Source organism: Nomascus leucogenys, chromosome 5, assembly GCF_006542625.1.
Source record: "Nomascus leucogenys isolate Asia chromosome 5, Asia_NLE_v1, whole genome shotgun sequence".
NCBI lineage: Eukaryota > Metazoa > Chordata > Mammalia > Primates > Hylobatidae > Nomascus > Nomascus leucogenys.
The window spans coordinates 101375010-101391046 of NC_044385.1; the positions used below are offsets into that span (position 1 = coordinate 101375010).

The 16037-nt window shown below is 38.5% G+C and overlaps 1 protein-coding gene across 5 annotated transcripts in view; it reads left to right on the plus strand.

Annotated features, from left to right (window-relative positions):
• LMO7 (LIM domain 7) overlaps positions 1 to 16037 on the plus strand; it is a 234520-nt gene that overhangs the window by 53065 nt on the left and 165418 nt on the right. The window lies entirely within an intron of this gene.

Genomic DNA, 16037 nt, shown 5'->3' on the forward strand with positions numbered 1-16037 from the left:
TACGTTTTAAAGCTTTGACATCTTTTTCTGTGATCTCAGTTTATTTGCTATTATAGTTAGCTGTTTCTTAAATATACTAAAGGACTCAATGGTAAATCAAACTAACCAAGGAATTTAAATCATAGTTCTAGTTTCTTCTTTGGCTTTAGTCATTTTAAACTTTCAACTGAATTTTTTCAGAAATAAAAACTTTCTCTCAAAGTGGTGTATTCATTATCAAGTCACAATTTCATAAATTTTTTTTTTTCAGAGTTATTATATTCTGTTTATTTATTTATTTTTATTATTATACTTTAGGTTTTAGGGTACATGTGCACAATGTGCAGGTTTGTTACATATGTATCCATGTGCCATGTTGTTTTGCTGCACCCATTAACTCGTCATTTAGCATTAGGTATATCTCCTAATGCTGTCCCTCCCCCCTCCCCCCACCCCGCAACAGTCCCCGGAGTGTGATGTTCCCCTTCCTGTGTCCATGAGTTCTCATTGTTCAATTCCCACCTATGAGTGAGAACATGCGGTGTTTGGTTTTTTGTCCTTGTGATAGTTTAATGAGAATGATGTTTTCCAGTGTCATCCATGTCCCTACAAAGGACATGAACTCATCAGTTTTTATGGCTGCATAGTATTCCATGGTGTATATGTGCCACATTTTCTTAATCCAGTCTATTGTTGTTGGACATTTGGGTTGGTTCCAAGTCTTTGCTATTGTGAATAGTGCCGCAATAAACATACGTGTGCATGTGTCTTTATAGCAGCATGATTTATAGTCCTTTGGGTATATACCCAGTAATTGGATGGCTGGGTCAAATGGTATTTCTAGTTCCAGATCCCTGAGGAATCACCACACTGACTTCCACAATGATTGAACTAGTTTACAGTCCCACCAACAGTGTAAAAGTGTTCCTATTTCTCCACATCCTCTCCAGCACCTGTTGTTTCCTGACTTTTTAATGATGACCATTCTAACTGGTGTGAGATGGTATCTCACTGTGGTTTTGATTTGCATTTCTCTGATGGCCAGTGATGATGAGCATTTTTTCATGTGTTTTTTGGCTGCATAAATGTCTTCTTTTGAGAAGTGTCTGTTCATGTCCTTCACCCACTTTTTGATGGGGTTGTTTGTTTTTTTCTTGTAAATTTGTTTGAGTTCATTGTAGATTCTGGATATTAGCCCTTTGTCAGATGAGTAGGTTGCAAAAATTTTCTCCCATTCTGTAGGTTGCCTGTTCACTCTGATGGTAGTTGCTTTTGCTGTGCAGAAGCTCTTTAGTTTAATGAGATCCCATTTGTCAATTTTGGCTTTTGTTGCCATTGCTTTTGGTGTTTTAGACATGAAGTCCTTGCCCACGCCTATGTCCTGAATGGTATTGCCTAGGTTTTCTTGTAGGATTTTAATGGTTTTAGGTCTAACATTTAAGTCTTTAATCCATCTTGAATTAATTTTTATATAAGGTGTAAGGAAGGGATCCAGTTTCAGCTTTCTACATATGGCTAGCCAGTTTTCCCAGCACCATTTATTAAACAGGGAATCCTTTCCCCATTTCTTGTTTTTGTCAGGTTTGTCAAAGATCAGGTAGTTGTAGATATGTGGCATCATTTCTGAGGGCTCTGTTCTGTTCCATTGATCTATGTCTCTGTTGTGGTACCAGTACCATGCTGTTTTGGTTACTGTAGCCTTGTAGTATAGTTTGAAGTCAGGTAGCATGATGCCTCCAGCTTTGTTCTTTTGGCTTAGGATTGACTTGGCGATGCGGGCCTTTTTTGGTTCCATATGAACTTTGAAGTAGTTTTTTCCAATTCTGTGAAGAAAGTCATTGGTAGCTTGATGGGGATGGCATTGAATCTATAAATTACCTTGGGCAATATGACCATTTTCACGATATTGATTCTTCCAACCCATGAGCATGGAATGTTCTTCCATTTGTTTGTATCCTCTTTTATTTCATTGAGCAGTAGTTTGTAGTTCTCCTTGAAGAAGTCCTTCACGTCCGTTGTAAGTTGGATTCCTAGGTATTTTATCCTCTTTGAAGCAATTGTGAATGGGAGTTCACTCATGATTTGGCTCTCTGTTTGTCTGTGATTGGTCTACAAGAATGCTTGTGATTTCTGTACATTGATTTTGTATCCTGAGACTTTGCTGAAGTTGCTAATCAGCTTAAGGAGATTTTGGGCTGAGACGATGGGGTTTTCTAGATATACAATCATGTCATCTGCAAACAGGGACAATTTGACTTCCTCTTTTCCTAATTGAATACCCTTTATTTCCTTCTCCTGCCTGATTGCTCTGGCCAGAACTTTCAGCACTATGTTGAATAGGAGTGGTGAGAGAGGGCATCCCTGTCTTGTGCCAGATTTCAAAGGGAATGCTTCCAGTTTTTGCCCATTCAGTATGATATTGGCTGTGGGTTTGTCATAGATAGCTCTTATTATTTTGCGATACGTCCCATCAATACCTAATTTATTGAGAGTTTTTAGCATGAAGGGTTGTTGAATTTTGTCAAAGGCTTTTTCTGCATCTATTGAGATAATCATGTGGTTTTTGTCTTTGGTTCTGTTTATATGCTGGATTACATTTACTGATTTGCATATGTTGAACCAGCCTTGCATCCCAGGGATGAAGCCCACTTGATCATGGTGTATAAGCTTTTTGATGTAGAATACATGGCTTGATGTCCATTTTTTCCTTGAAGTATTTGTTTGCAAATTTAAATAGAGAACAACAGAAGACAGTAACTTTAACAAAACTTACATTTGTACTCTTAAAGAAAACAATGCTTAAACACATTTGAAATGAACAATATTGTGGGTCAGTGTTTCTGGCTTCCAAAAGTATGTTGACTCACTCCAATTTAGGAAACATTTATTCATCCTTAAAAGTATCTTCCAATTTGAATTAACATTGCAAAAGAATTGCTTTTGGCTTGATAACTTGTAAAAAGTTTAGTAGGATTATCATCAAATGAAAATACCATGTTAAAAAAAATTCCTAGTGTTTGTGAGCTGTCAAGAAAATTGCTGTGGATTTCAGAAACATTTCTATGGATGTTGTGAATTTTATAGAAAAATATAATTGAAGTAAAAACACTTGTGAAAAAAGTTCCAACTTCTGGCAGTAGAGGTCAGAATGCTTCCGTGTGTTGGGAAACTCAAAGCAGAAGGGGACATAAAATGGAAGAATGCAACTAAATGGAAGGACTGAATTTGTAGTTTTTATTCTTAATATTTTGACCTTTTCCAAATAGGACTTGAGAGTTTGGGAATACACAAAATTACAGTGGAATACAATAGTGTCTCAAATCGTTTATGTTATCACTTGGGTATTAGCCTAGTTTTTGAAAGAGAAAACCTGCTCAAAGGAAATGAAAAAATATTATTTGAACAATATTCTGATTATAGTAATGGAATAGTAGTATCCAATCTTTAAAAAATAGAGACTTAATTATAAAGAAAATACAACTGATATCTTGTTGAAATTACTGGATTAAATCTGCCAGCAAATAGCTTGTAGTGAGCATATTGTTTCGGAGTCATTTTCGGTTTCCTAGTCCTGTTGTTTATAATTTTAGATTCAGGTTAAATTATAACAGGAGAATGTCACAATATATTTCTTTTTCTTTTCTTTTTTTTTTTGAGATGGAGTTTTGCTCTGTTGCCCAGGCTGGAGTGCAGTGGCATGATCTTCACTCACTGCAACCTCTGCCTCCTGGGTTCAAGCAGTTCTTGTACCTCAGCCTCCCGAGTAGAGATTACAGGCACCTGCCACCATGCCCATCTAATTTTTGTATTTTTAGTGGAGATGGGGTTTCACCATATTGGCCAGGCTGGTCTTGAACTCCTGACCTCAAATGATCCAGCTGCCTTGAACCTCCTAAAGTTTTGTGATTACAGGCATGAGCCACCGTGCCCGGCCTGTTACAACATATTTCTACCCCATATTTCCTTTCAGTTATAAAATCTTTTGTAAACAAAGTTTAAGCTAGGTCTCATGATTATAAAATATTTTTATGAAATAATATTTAAATAAACTTGTAGAAAATTGGGCTTCATTTTTTGATACACATTTTTTTCTCCTCCTCTTAGCATTTTTTTTGTTTTGTTTTGTTCCAAGAAGAAACTAAGCACTCTTTAGGAAGCTGCTCTCTCTCCTGTGGTGTTGGTGGAATTCTGAACCAACAAAACAAATCCTAAGACTTCTTTATTGCAGGCATGTGGGCGAACTTTCTGAGACAGAGCTCTGTATCTAAATGTTACCCAGTCATTCATTGCTAAAATGCTTTTTTTGAACAAAGAAGGAGAGTTACTTATTTAGTTGAAGGAGTTGGCCAGTGAGACATGATGCTTGTAAAACATAAAATTGAAGAACATTTTATAAATTGTCCCCTGGACGGAAAATGTCTCCTCCTTGTAAAGCACATGCACGAGCACACACACACACACACACACACACACACACACACACATGTCATATGCACAGTGCATCTTAGATGAAGCAAAGTCATAATTAAAATATGTGGGGAAATTTTGTAATTGTTCCCTAAAACTGCACATGTTTGTAAAAGACTGTATGTGTTACTAATGAATATATATATGTGTATTTGGGATGTTAGATGTAGTCACATTTCTGTTGAAAGTATCCTTAGCATCCTGCCTGGAGCATAGTAGATGTTCACTAAATGTTGGTTGAGTAGATGAATAAAATTATGCTGTTATTGCTCTACATAAGAGTTATTGCTCTTTTTCCACTTGCCAGTGGAAAAAGAAATTATGCTGTCAAGTATAACATATTAATTATTTAAGTATGTGCCTCTCTCTGGATTCAGTATTTGTCTGACTTAATCAATTAACTAACTGTTCTACTCATTAATCTCTATGATTGTTAATGTAATTATAGATAACAAAAAAAGATTTTTCAAAGCTCGCCCTTCTATATCTAAGTTATATACAAGCACTCCAAGCCGGCTCCTTTACGTTAATCTGAATACCTTGTAAGTGTCTTTGCAGGGAGGAATGAACCTTCTAAGCAATGTAGTAGGTAATGTAACACCGCGGTGGAGAGCAAGAATTTGTTAGGTGTTGATTCTGTTTTGAATTCTGTGAATGTCTCTCTCTGTATCAATCCACACCTGAAGATTAGTTTGTTCTGCCCTGAATAAGACATTCATTATTTAATGCATTCCATAGCCACTACCAATTGAATGTGAAATTCAAACCTCGTTTCGCTAGCTAACAAAGATGAGAAGGCATTGCATTATTAACAAAGCTTTTAGCCACGAAGAGGAGTGCTATGTAAATAAGTTGAGGACAACCCCCTCTCAACTATTTTTTAAACAAAAACAGTGATTCAGGGGTAGTATACGGTGGCAGTTCTTTGATGATTGCACATAAGGCATTCTTAATGGGCTTTTTACCTATCGAATGTTCCAAATTGTAACTTGGAATTACAGCTTTACAGCTTTAAGTCTATAATTGAAAGCTTTTAATATGAAAGCTATTAAGTTTTACTTTTGGATCAGATCCTAGTAGTACAAATTTATTTTGAACAACTTACTTTTCTTTTTTAAAAAAAGGCTTTTAAGACCTTATTTATGATATGGAATGAACCCAAGTATTTTTTCCCCTAGGATTTATTCTTCACAATTTTGTTTAACTCGGAGAGACAGAGCTGGCTGTGTATACATTAGCATTAGTAATGAATGGCATATTTGGGGTGATGGCCTGGATGCTGGACAGAGGAAAGGACCATGGACCATCCTCTACAAAAATCTACTCTAATACTTTGACTAAATGGAGTGTTATTTACTTAATGGTTTCTAAAATTGCAATTATTCTCTGGAAGAGCTAACCTTTGACATTTAATTCTTACCGATATCTGTAAGTAGAATTTGAATAAACTGAAGATCTGTCATATATTGCTGTTTATAAGCTATATCATGTTCAGAAATTAATTTATTCAACAGATATTTGAGTACCCACTGGCTAAAAAAGCCAGTGACTTTTCTATGTGTTTGGGATATTTTAGTGAAAATATCAAATACATGGAATGACTAATACATGTGAAGTTATATAATCCAGCCAAATACATAATCCAGCCAAATTTCCTAAATTGGAAATAAGCGAAATTTAGGAAATAAGCTAGATTTCTTGTGCGTCCCAATAGAAGGTTTTGTATTTGTCCTGTAGCTTTATTTTGGGGGAAAGTTTCCAAATGGGGCTGTGTGAGCAAATCTCTCAGATGGTGAGGTGGCCCTTGGGAGATGGGGACAGGATTTACAGAGCAGGTGCCTTTTCCGGGATGCTCAGAATTTCTGCCTGCTTCACCCTCACACCTCTTCAGTGAGACCAGCTCTCCTCCTCTCAGTGTACACACAGGAATTCAGCACAGTGTTTCTTTAAAAATGTTCTAGTCTAGGTTCCAAATGGAATGATGAATGTCAGAAAGTGATAAATTATTTTTTTCTGTTTGAAATTTGCCATAAATACAAGCGTTTTAGATGTTCCATGATTAATGTTTTTTTTAAGAGTGATCTCTGTTCCTCTGAATTTAATTTCTTTCTTGTCTTTCCAGCTAGGTAAAACTGTTCATGACAGGAAGCAGATGATTATCTGAAATCCATAGCTCTCTTAGTATTGGAAGTTTGGAAAAGACCTTAGTATCTGGTTATTTGATCATGTTTGTTGTGCTCAGCGTCTCCAGTGGTAAAGTCTTCTTTTCCTTTGTTCACAGCTACTTCTGTCTTTATCATATACCAGATTCAGTCTTCTAGAGTCCAGAATTCATTGTTTTTCCCCCCTTTCTTTTCATGACGCAGAGTATTTCATTCAGAACACATGTATAGAGCACTTTGTATATAAGAAGCATTGTACTTTAGTGACAGATTAAAATAGACTAGCTGCATGTGTTGCTCAGTTTTACAGATGCTTCCATGTTACAAATATTTACTGTCTTCTATATCACAGGCACTTTGCAAGGTTGCACCTACAGTGATGACCCCAAAACTGCCGTGTTTCATGTGTCTCACTCTTCCAGAGGCAATAGGCTAAGAGCGGCAGTTCCAGAAGGTGCCCATACTTCTGTCTTTATAGCCAGAGTTGCTGAAACTTGGAAACCAGTAAGACTCAGATGAAAAAATGGCGGAAGGGTGTTTTAGCTTTTGCCGTGACAATGCTGCATAACATTTTTGGATCACCTGCATCAGAATCATCTAAAATTGCTTATTAAACTGCAGATTCCTGGCTCCTACCCTGAACACACTGACCTAAGAACAGAGGCAGAGGTGGGAATCTAAAGTATTAACAAATAGTCCTGATGACCTGTCACCCAGGCTGGGGTGCAGTGGTATGATCACAGCTCACTGCAGCCTCGACCTCCTGGGCTTAAGTGATCCTCCTGCCTCAACCCCCCGCAGTTGCTGGGCCTGTAGGCATGTGCCACCACATCCAGTTAATGTTTGTATTTTTTGTAGAGATGCAGTTTGCCATGTTTTCCAGGCTAATCTTGAATTCCTGGACCCAAGTGATCCGCCTGCCTTGGCCTCTCAAAGCGCTGGGATTACAGATGTGAGTTACCACACCCAGCAGTCCCGGTGATTCTTTTTTAAAAAATTTTTATTTTATTTTGAGTTCCGGGATACATGTGCGGGATGTGCAGGTTTGTTACATAGGTAAACGTGTGCCATGGTGGTTTGCTGCACCTATCAACTTATCACCTAGGTATTAAGCCCAGCATGCGTTAACTATTTTTCCTAATGATCTGCCTCCCACAGGCCCCAGTGTGTGTTGTTCCCCTCCCTGTGTCCATGTGTTCTCATTGTTCAGCTCCCACTTCTAAGTGAGAACATGCGGTGTTCGGTTTTCTATTCCTGTGTTAGTTTGCTGAGGATAATGGCTTCCAGCTCTATCCATGTCCCTGCAAAGGGCATGATCTCGTTCACTTTTGTGGTTGCACAGTATTCCATGGTGTCTATGTACCACATTTTCTTTATCCAGTCTATCATTGATGGGCATTTGGGTTGATTCCATGTCTTTGCTATTGTAAACAGTCCTGCAGTGAACATAAGTGTGCATGTATCCTTATAATAGAATGATTTATCCTCCTTAGGGTGTATACCCAGTAATGGGATTGCTGGTGAAATAATATTTCTGGTTCTAAGTCTTTGAGTAATTGCCACACTGTCTTCCACAATGGTTGAACTAATTTACATTCCTTCCAACAGTGTGAAAGCATTCCTATTTCTCCACAGCCTTGACAGCATCTGTTGTTTCTTGACTTTTTTTTTTTTTAATTTTACTTTAAGTTCTGGGGTACATGTGCAGAACATGCAGTTTTGTTACATAGGCTACACGTGCCATGGTGGTTTGCTGCACCCATCAACCCATCACCTGCATTAGGTATTTCTCCTAATGCTATCCCTCCCCTATCCCCCAACCCCCTGACAGGCCCCAGTGTGTGATGTTCCCCTCCCTGTGTCCATGTATTCTCACTATTCAACTCCCACTTATGAGTAAGAACATATGGTGTTAGGTTTTCTGTTCTTGTGATAGTCTTGACTTTTTAATAATCGCCGTTTTGACTGGTATCTCATTGTGGTTTTGATTTGCATTTCGCTAATGATCAGTGAGTTGAGCTTTTTTCATATGTTCATTGGCTGCATAAATGTCTTTTTTCGAGAAGTGTCTGTTCATGTCCTTTGCCCACTTTTTAATGAGGTTTTTTTTGTTGTAAATTTGTTTAAATTCGTTATAGATTCTGAATATTAGACCTTTGTCAGATAGATAATTGCAGAACTTTTCTCCCATTCTGTAGGTTGTCTGTTCACTCTGATGATAGCTTCTTTTGCTGTGCAGAAGCGCTTTAGTTTAATTAGATCCCATTTGCCAGTTCTTACTTTTGTTGCAATTGCTTTCGATGTTTTCGCCATGAAATCTTTGTCCATGCCTATGTCCTGAATGGTATTGCCTAGATTTTCTTCTAGGGTTTTTATAGTTTTAGGTTTTACATTTAAGTCTTTAATCCATCTTGAGTTATTAATGCTCAGCAAAGTTTATGAGCTACTATCCTAAACTTCTGGTAATATCAGTTCAGATAATAGCAACATTTCTGATAGCCCTTTCATACTATCGACTCATGCTTTTAAATTGAGATATGATTTACAGTAAAATTTATCCTTTTTAGTATACTGAGTTCTGACAAATGCATACAATTATGTAACTGTCAGTCCAACAGAATACAGCACTGTCCCATTACCCTCCCCCATGAAGTTTCTTTGTGCACCCTTTTGTAGTCAACTCTTCCCACTCTATCGTCTGCCCTCTGCCCTGGCAACCCCGATCTGCTTTTAGTCCTTATAGGTAACTGTAGTTTTGTCTTTTGGGGAATGTCTTTTATATATATATATATATATATATATATATATATATATATATATATATATGGAATCTTATTATTTGCAGCCTTTTGAGTCTGGCTTCTTTCGCTTAGCATAATGTATTTGAGACATATCCATACCGCTGTTTCTATCATCAGTACCTCATATCTTTTTATAGCTGAGTAGTATTCCTTGCATGGATGTACCACAGTTTGTTAATCCATTGGAATGAGATTTGGGTTGTTTCCAGTTTTTTGGGAATTTTGAAGCTGTTATGAGCATTCATACTAGGGTTTTTATTTATCTGAGTAAATATTGAGGAGTGGGATTGATGGGGCTTATGGAAAGTATATGCTAAAGTTTACAAGAAATAGACGAACTGCTTTCCACATTGGCCACACTGTTCTGCATTCCTACCAACAATGTATGAGAGTTCTATTCTTCTACACCCTTGTCAGCACTTGCTATTTTGAGGTTTTAAAATTTTAGCCATTCTTAAAGGTAGTACTAATATGTTTGTAGGTATGCAGTAGTGGTTTTAATCTGCATTTACCTAATGACTTAATTATTAAGTTTGAGCACCTAGCATCCTCTGTTAGACATTAGGCCTTAGCCCCTTCTTCATGAATTTCTGGATGTCAGGACAAATGGCACACAAAGTAAATAGCCAAAGATTCCCAGGGGAAGGGCTCGGATTTAGTCTGAAGTTAGGAGATGGGGAGAGGGTTGGTGGTTTGAAATTTTTATTGTGGTTAAGGGGTGGAGCCTGGATGGGGTGCCTCTTTTTTGCCACTCAGGATGGGTAGTTTGAAATTTCCATGAGTGCCAAGGGACAGATGGTATACATGGGCTTTCTTATCAGGTTGCCCAGATGTGGGGTGAAGAGGAAAGGGGAGGGTGGGGGCCTTGAAAGCTGTCAGAGGTCAACATCAAAAACAGTCTTTATTTATTTATTTATGTTTACAAAATTGCCTGAGGATACACTCCTCAGAAATATCCAGTCATTATGGGATGGATTACTGTACTTCTAGTCCGTTTCATTGTTCATTTACCTTTGTTCCCCACACATCTTGACTCCTTAAAAGCAACGCATGTCATATGATTTTGCAAATCCAATGTTTACTACAGTAAGAGCCTAATAAATGTCCATTGAATTAATAAATCCACAAGGCTTGTACTAAAAAGTAAGTCTTTTTATTATACTATTGATATTGAGCTCATGTGCTTATTTGCCATTTATGTATCTTCGATGAAGTGTCCAGATTATTTGTTTGCCCATCTTTTAAATTGGATTGCTTGAGAGTTCTATTTTCTAGATGCAAGTCCTTTATCAGATATGTTTTGCAAACATTTACTTCCAGTGGTTTGACTTTTTTTTTTTCTTTTTTTTTTTTTTTTTGAGATGGAGTCCTGCTCTGTTGCCCAGGCTGGAGTGCAGTGGTGATCTCAGCTCATTGCAACCTCCACCTCCTGGGTTTAAGTGATTCTCCTGCCTCAGCCTCTTAACAGTGCCTTTCAAAAAGTAAAAGTTTTAATTTGGATGAAATCCAATTTATCTTTTTTCCCCTTTTATTGATTGTGCTTGTGGTTCATATCTGACATTTTTGCCTAGCCAAATATCATAAATTTATTTCCAATGTTATAAAACTTCTAAAAGTTTTATAGATTTGGATATCACAATTAGTTCTAAGATTCTTTTTGATTTATATTTGCATATGGTGGATGGTTTGAATTGAGGTTTACGTTGGTTTGCATATAGACGTCCAGTTGTGTTCCAGCACCAATGATTGTCATTCTTATTTAATACAGTCTCATCCTTATATTTTCCTTAGCAGATTTCTAGTCAGCTATGCCATTGTTCTCCAGTACTTTTAAACCCAAGGGCAATATCTTAAGTATATACCTTGGCAATATGAAGTGTGAACGCAATGGTATCTGAGACAGGTCTCAATCAATTTAGGAAGTTTATTTTGCCAAGGTTAAGGACACAGCCTCCGGAGGTCCTGACATGTGCCCAAGGTGGTCAGGGTACAGCTTGCTTTTATATGTTTTAGGGAGATATACATCAATACGTGTAAGATTTACATTGGTTTCGTCTGGAAGTGTGACAACTCAATGCAAGGGGGCTTCCAGCTCATAGGTTGATTAAAAAATTTTCTGATTGGCAATTTGTTAATAGAATTATTATCAATAAAAAGGAATGCCTGAATGATGATAAGGGGTTGTGGAGACGAAGGTTTTATGCAGATGAAGCCTTCAGGTAGCAGGCTTCAGAGAGAATAAATTGTGAAAATGTCTTATCAGACTTAAGGTCTGGGTTGATGTTAATGCTGGTTATCTTTTCCTGAATTCCAAAAGGGAGGGGGGACAGAATGAGGCATCTGACCCCCACCCCCACTTCCCATCTTAGCCTGAACTGGTTTTTCAGGTTAACTTTGCAATGCCCTTGGCTGAGGGGAGGGGTCCATTTAGATGATTGGGGGCGGCCTTAGAATTTTATTTTTGGTTCACAGAAGTACTGGAAAAGTACTTTGTATCCCAACTTTGTCACTTTGAAATTTTTTTTCTTGAGTTGCAGTTTCACTCTTGTTGCCCAGGCTAGAGTGCAATGGTGCAATCTCTGCTCACTGCAACCTCCGCCTCCCAGGTTCAAGCGATTCCCTGCCTCAGCCTCCTGAGTAGCTGGGATTACAGGCATGTGCCACCATGCCTGGCTAATTTTGTATTTTTTTCAGTAGAGATGCGGTTTCTCCACATTGGTCAGGCTTGTCTCGTCGAACTCCTGACCTCAGGTGATCTGCCCTCCTCGGCCTCCCAAAGTGCTGGGATTACAGGTGTGAGCCACTGAGCCTGGCCGGCTTTTTTTTTTTTTTTTTTTTTTTTAAAAAAAAAAACAAGTTTTACCATGGAAGGCAGAAAGCCTTTGGGAGGGACATAGGAGTTGGCCAACCTTCTTAGGTAAATAGGGTTAAATAGGAGGAAAAATAGAGGGAGGCTTTGAAATCCTATAACATAACTAGAGAGTGGCAGGGCTGGAATTGAAACAGTTGTGTCTAACCCAAACCTTGTGCTTGTTGCTGTATACATATATACGTGTGTGTATATATATATGTGTATATATGTATGTCTGTATATGTGTGTGTGCACGTGTGTGTATATATGTGTGTGTGTATATATATACACACATATATACACACACATATATACATATATATATACACACATATATATACACACACACATATACACACGCACACAGTTTGCTCAGCCCTACCAATTTTGCTTCGTCTCTTTAAGGCAAGAGCCCTAATTTTCTCACTTATGTATAGTGATTGACACTTACGCCAGCTGTTAGGTAATTGTAGAGGCCCCTTTAAGGTTTGATCTTCTATGGCATTGCGATTTGTTGGGTTAACTCTGGTGAATTCCACCTATCTTTAGCTATTCAGTAAATTATTGTGTGAAAGCAGCAATACTGGAAACTGGAAATAATGTTTTCCATAACTTTCCAGTTGTTTATCATCTAAGTGATTTTCCCAGAATTTGTTAGATAACATGAAAGGATTTCACCTGAGTATCTTTTGGTTTAGATTTTCCACGGAATTTGTTTTGATTTCATTTTGCATAGCGGATACTCAGTAAACATCCTGTAAGACGCAGACATGGACTTGGAGTAAGCTGGGTTTGCAGTTTCTGTGAACTGTGCTGGCCTCTGGGAATGAGGCTGCTATGTCCCATATTTGAGTGTTCTTTACCCCTTCTGGCTAGAGTTGACTCATATTTGTGTGAAGTGGAAGGAAACTAACGCCTCATCCCACGCTTTTGTCTTCCAAAAGAATGCAAAGAGAGAGACCAATTAAAAGATGAAAGCCTGGCAATGCATTTTAATCTTCTCATCTGCCCGTCCTAAGCAGCCTCCAGGCCTTGTCAACAGGGGGAAGCCCTTGAGCCTGTGGAATATTTGCTTGGATTTGTCCTGTGGAACTAATCCACAGGGTACTCAGCTGCTCATTGTTTATACCACAATGGCTGCCAAATAACGTGTTGAAATGAAACCAGAGTTTCAGGCTTACCCTTGAATGGTGGCCTGGAATGGTGGCTGATAGGCAAAAAATTTGAAGAGTAAGAGAAGGTGGGAAAAGCCTGGACATACGAGATATATCCACGGGCCATAATTATGTACATGAAATGAGGGATGATAAATAGGGAGAAAATGGCTACTCATATTAATTCACTGGGAAATGAAGACCAATCAAACCAAGGGTTTCTCATCCTACCTTTTCTTTCTCTTTTTTTTTTTTTTTTTTTGAGACAGGTCTCACTCTATCACCCAGGCAGTGGCCCAATCATAGCCTACTGCAGCCTTGATCTCCAGGACTCAAGTGATCCTCCTGCGTAGCTGGGCCTACAGGTGTGCGTGACCACTCCTAGCTAATTTTTTTGAAAATTTTTCAGTAAAGACGTGGTCTCACCATGTTGTCCAGGGTGGTTTTGAACTCCTGGGCTCAAGCAGTCCTCCCACTTCAGCCTCCTAAAGTGCTGGGATTACAGGGGTGTATTAGTCCATTTTCACGCTACTGATAAAGACATCCCCAAGACTTGGCAATTTCCAAAAGAAAGATTATTATTGGACTCACAGTTCCATGTGGCTCACAATCATGGTGGAAGGTGAAAGGCACGTTCACATGGCGGCAGACGAGGAGAGAGAGAACTCATGCAGGGGAACTCCTCTTTATAAAATGATCAGAGCTCATGAGACTTAATCATCGTCACAAGAACAGCACGGGAAAGACTTCCCCACATGATTCAATTATCTCCCATCTGGTCCCTCCCACAACACATAGGGTTTCAAGATAGTATTTGAGTGGGGATACAGCCACCACGCCTGGCCCTATCTTACCTTTTTTTTTTTTTTTTTTTAACTCTCTGTAAGGGATAAAATATATTGGGAGAGGATTTTAGATTTGACAGACTAGTGGAATGTGTACAGAAGGGTCTAGGGAAAGTCTGTGGCAACAATATCCAAAAGTGAATCCTTGCAGTGAGAAAGCTAGAGAAACATTGAGGAGAAGATGTGCAAATGTGTGGTTAGTCATTGTCAGTCAGGGCTGCTATAACAGAGTATATAGGCTGCATGGCTTCAGCAACAGACACTTATTTCTTATAGTTCTGGAAGCTGGGAAGCCCAAGATTAGGGCACCAGAAGATCTGGAAGTGAGGGACCACTTCCTGGTTCATAGCTGGCACTCTCCATGCATCCTCACTTAGCAGAAAAGGGCTAGAGAGCTGTCTAGCGTCTCTTCCAAGGGCACGAATTTCATTGATGAGGTCTCCATTCTCATGATCTAAATTACCTCCAAAGGCCCTACCTCCTAATACTGTCACATTGAGGGTTAGGATTTTGGCGTGTGAATGTTGGGGAGATACATTCAGTGCATTGCATCCATCCTGTCAGGAAGTGAGGGGATACACTATGGATTCTGCCTGCATGAAGGGTATTATCCCTGTCCTGGATTTATTTTTAGTGACTGTTTCCAGGATTTGTTTCTATAAAGCGACCACTGATTGTATGAGAAGTCTAAAACTTGACTGTATTAGTGTCAGTTTTGTCAGAAATATTAGGCTGTCATGTCAGATCAGAGTCTTGGGTGACTGGAATACAGGATGGGTAAGTTTTGAAGGAAAAAATGGGACAGTTCTGGAGCACAAAGTACAATGTGGCCACCAGAGGGTAGTATTCATTCAAGAAGGATTTCTTGAACTTCATACTTTACCACTGAGATTCTTGGGGAAAAAGGACGGACTGAAGAGAGCTTTGTACTGACTTTATACTTGTCTTCCTCTCCATTTTTCTCTACTTGGTTAACTCCAATAAAATATATTTTTTTCACTCAAACTTTTTTTTCTAAACAGAATTACTCTATAGCATTGAATGTACACCTCTATGTAGCACTTGTTATATATTTTATTTATTTGCTTTTTTATTGAAATATTTTGTTCAAATGAACAGAAAATTAATGGCTTTTACAATGACTGAAATATTCTACTGTCTCCCACTGAAGATTTAAGAATTACTTGTATAACAAAGTAATTAAAGTTGTTTGTAAAGACACCATCAGCTGAGACAGACTCTCTTGGTACTTATGATTAATCCATTATGAACAGCAACCTTAAAAATAAAATGCAAGAATAAGTGCCTGATATGGTTTTGCTGTGTCCCTACCCAAATCTCATCTTGAATTGTAGCTCCCCATAATCCCCATGTGTTGTAGGAGGGGCCTGGTGGGAGGTAATTGAATCATGGGGGTGGGTCTTTCCCATGCTATTCTTGTGATAGTGAATAAGTCTCATGAGATCTGATGGTTTTATAAAGGGGAGTTCCCCTGCACATGCTCTCTTGCCTGCTGCCACGTAAGATGTGCCCTTCTCCTCCTTTGCCTTCCACCATGATTGTGAGGCCTCCGCAGCCATGTGGAACTGTGAGTCCATTAATCCTGTTTTTCTTTATACATTACCCAGTCTTGGGTATGTTTTTATTAGCAGCATGAGAACAGTAACACAGTACCTTTAAACCAAGTCAAGGTGTAAGAAGCTCAATGGCTATGCTGAACCACTTGATAAAAATGAAAATGGATTTCATACCATGTAGGTCTATATAATTGTTAAAAA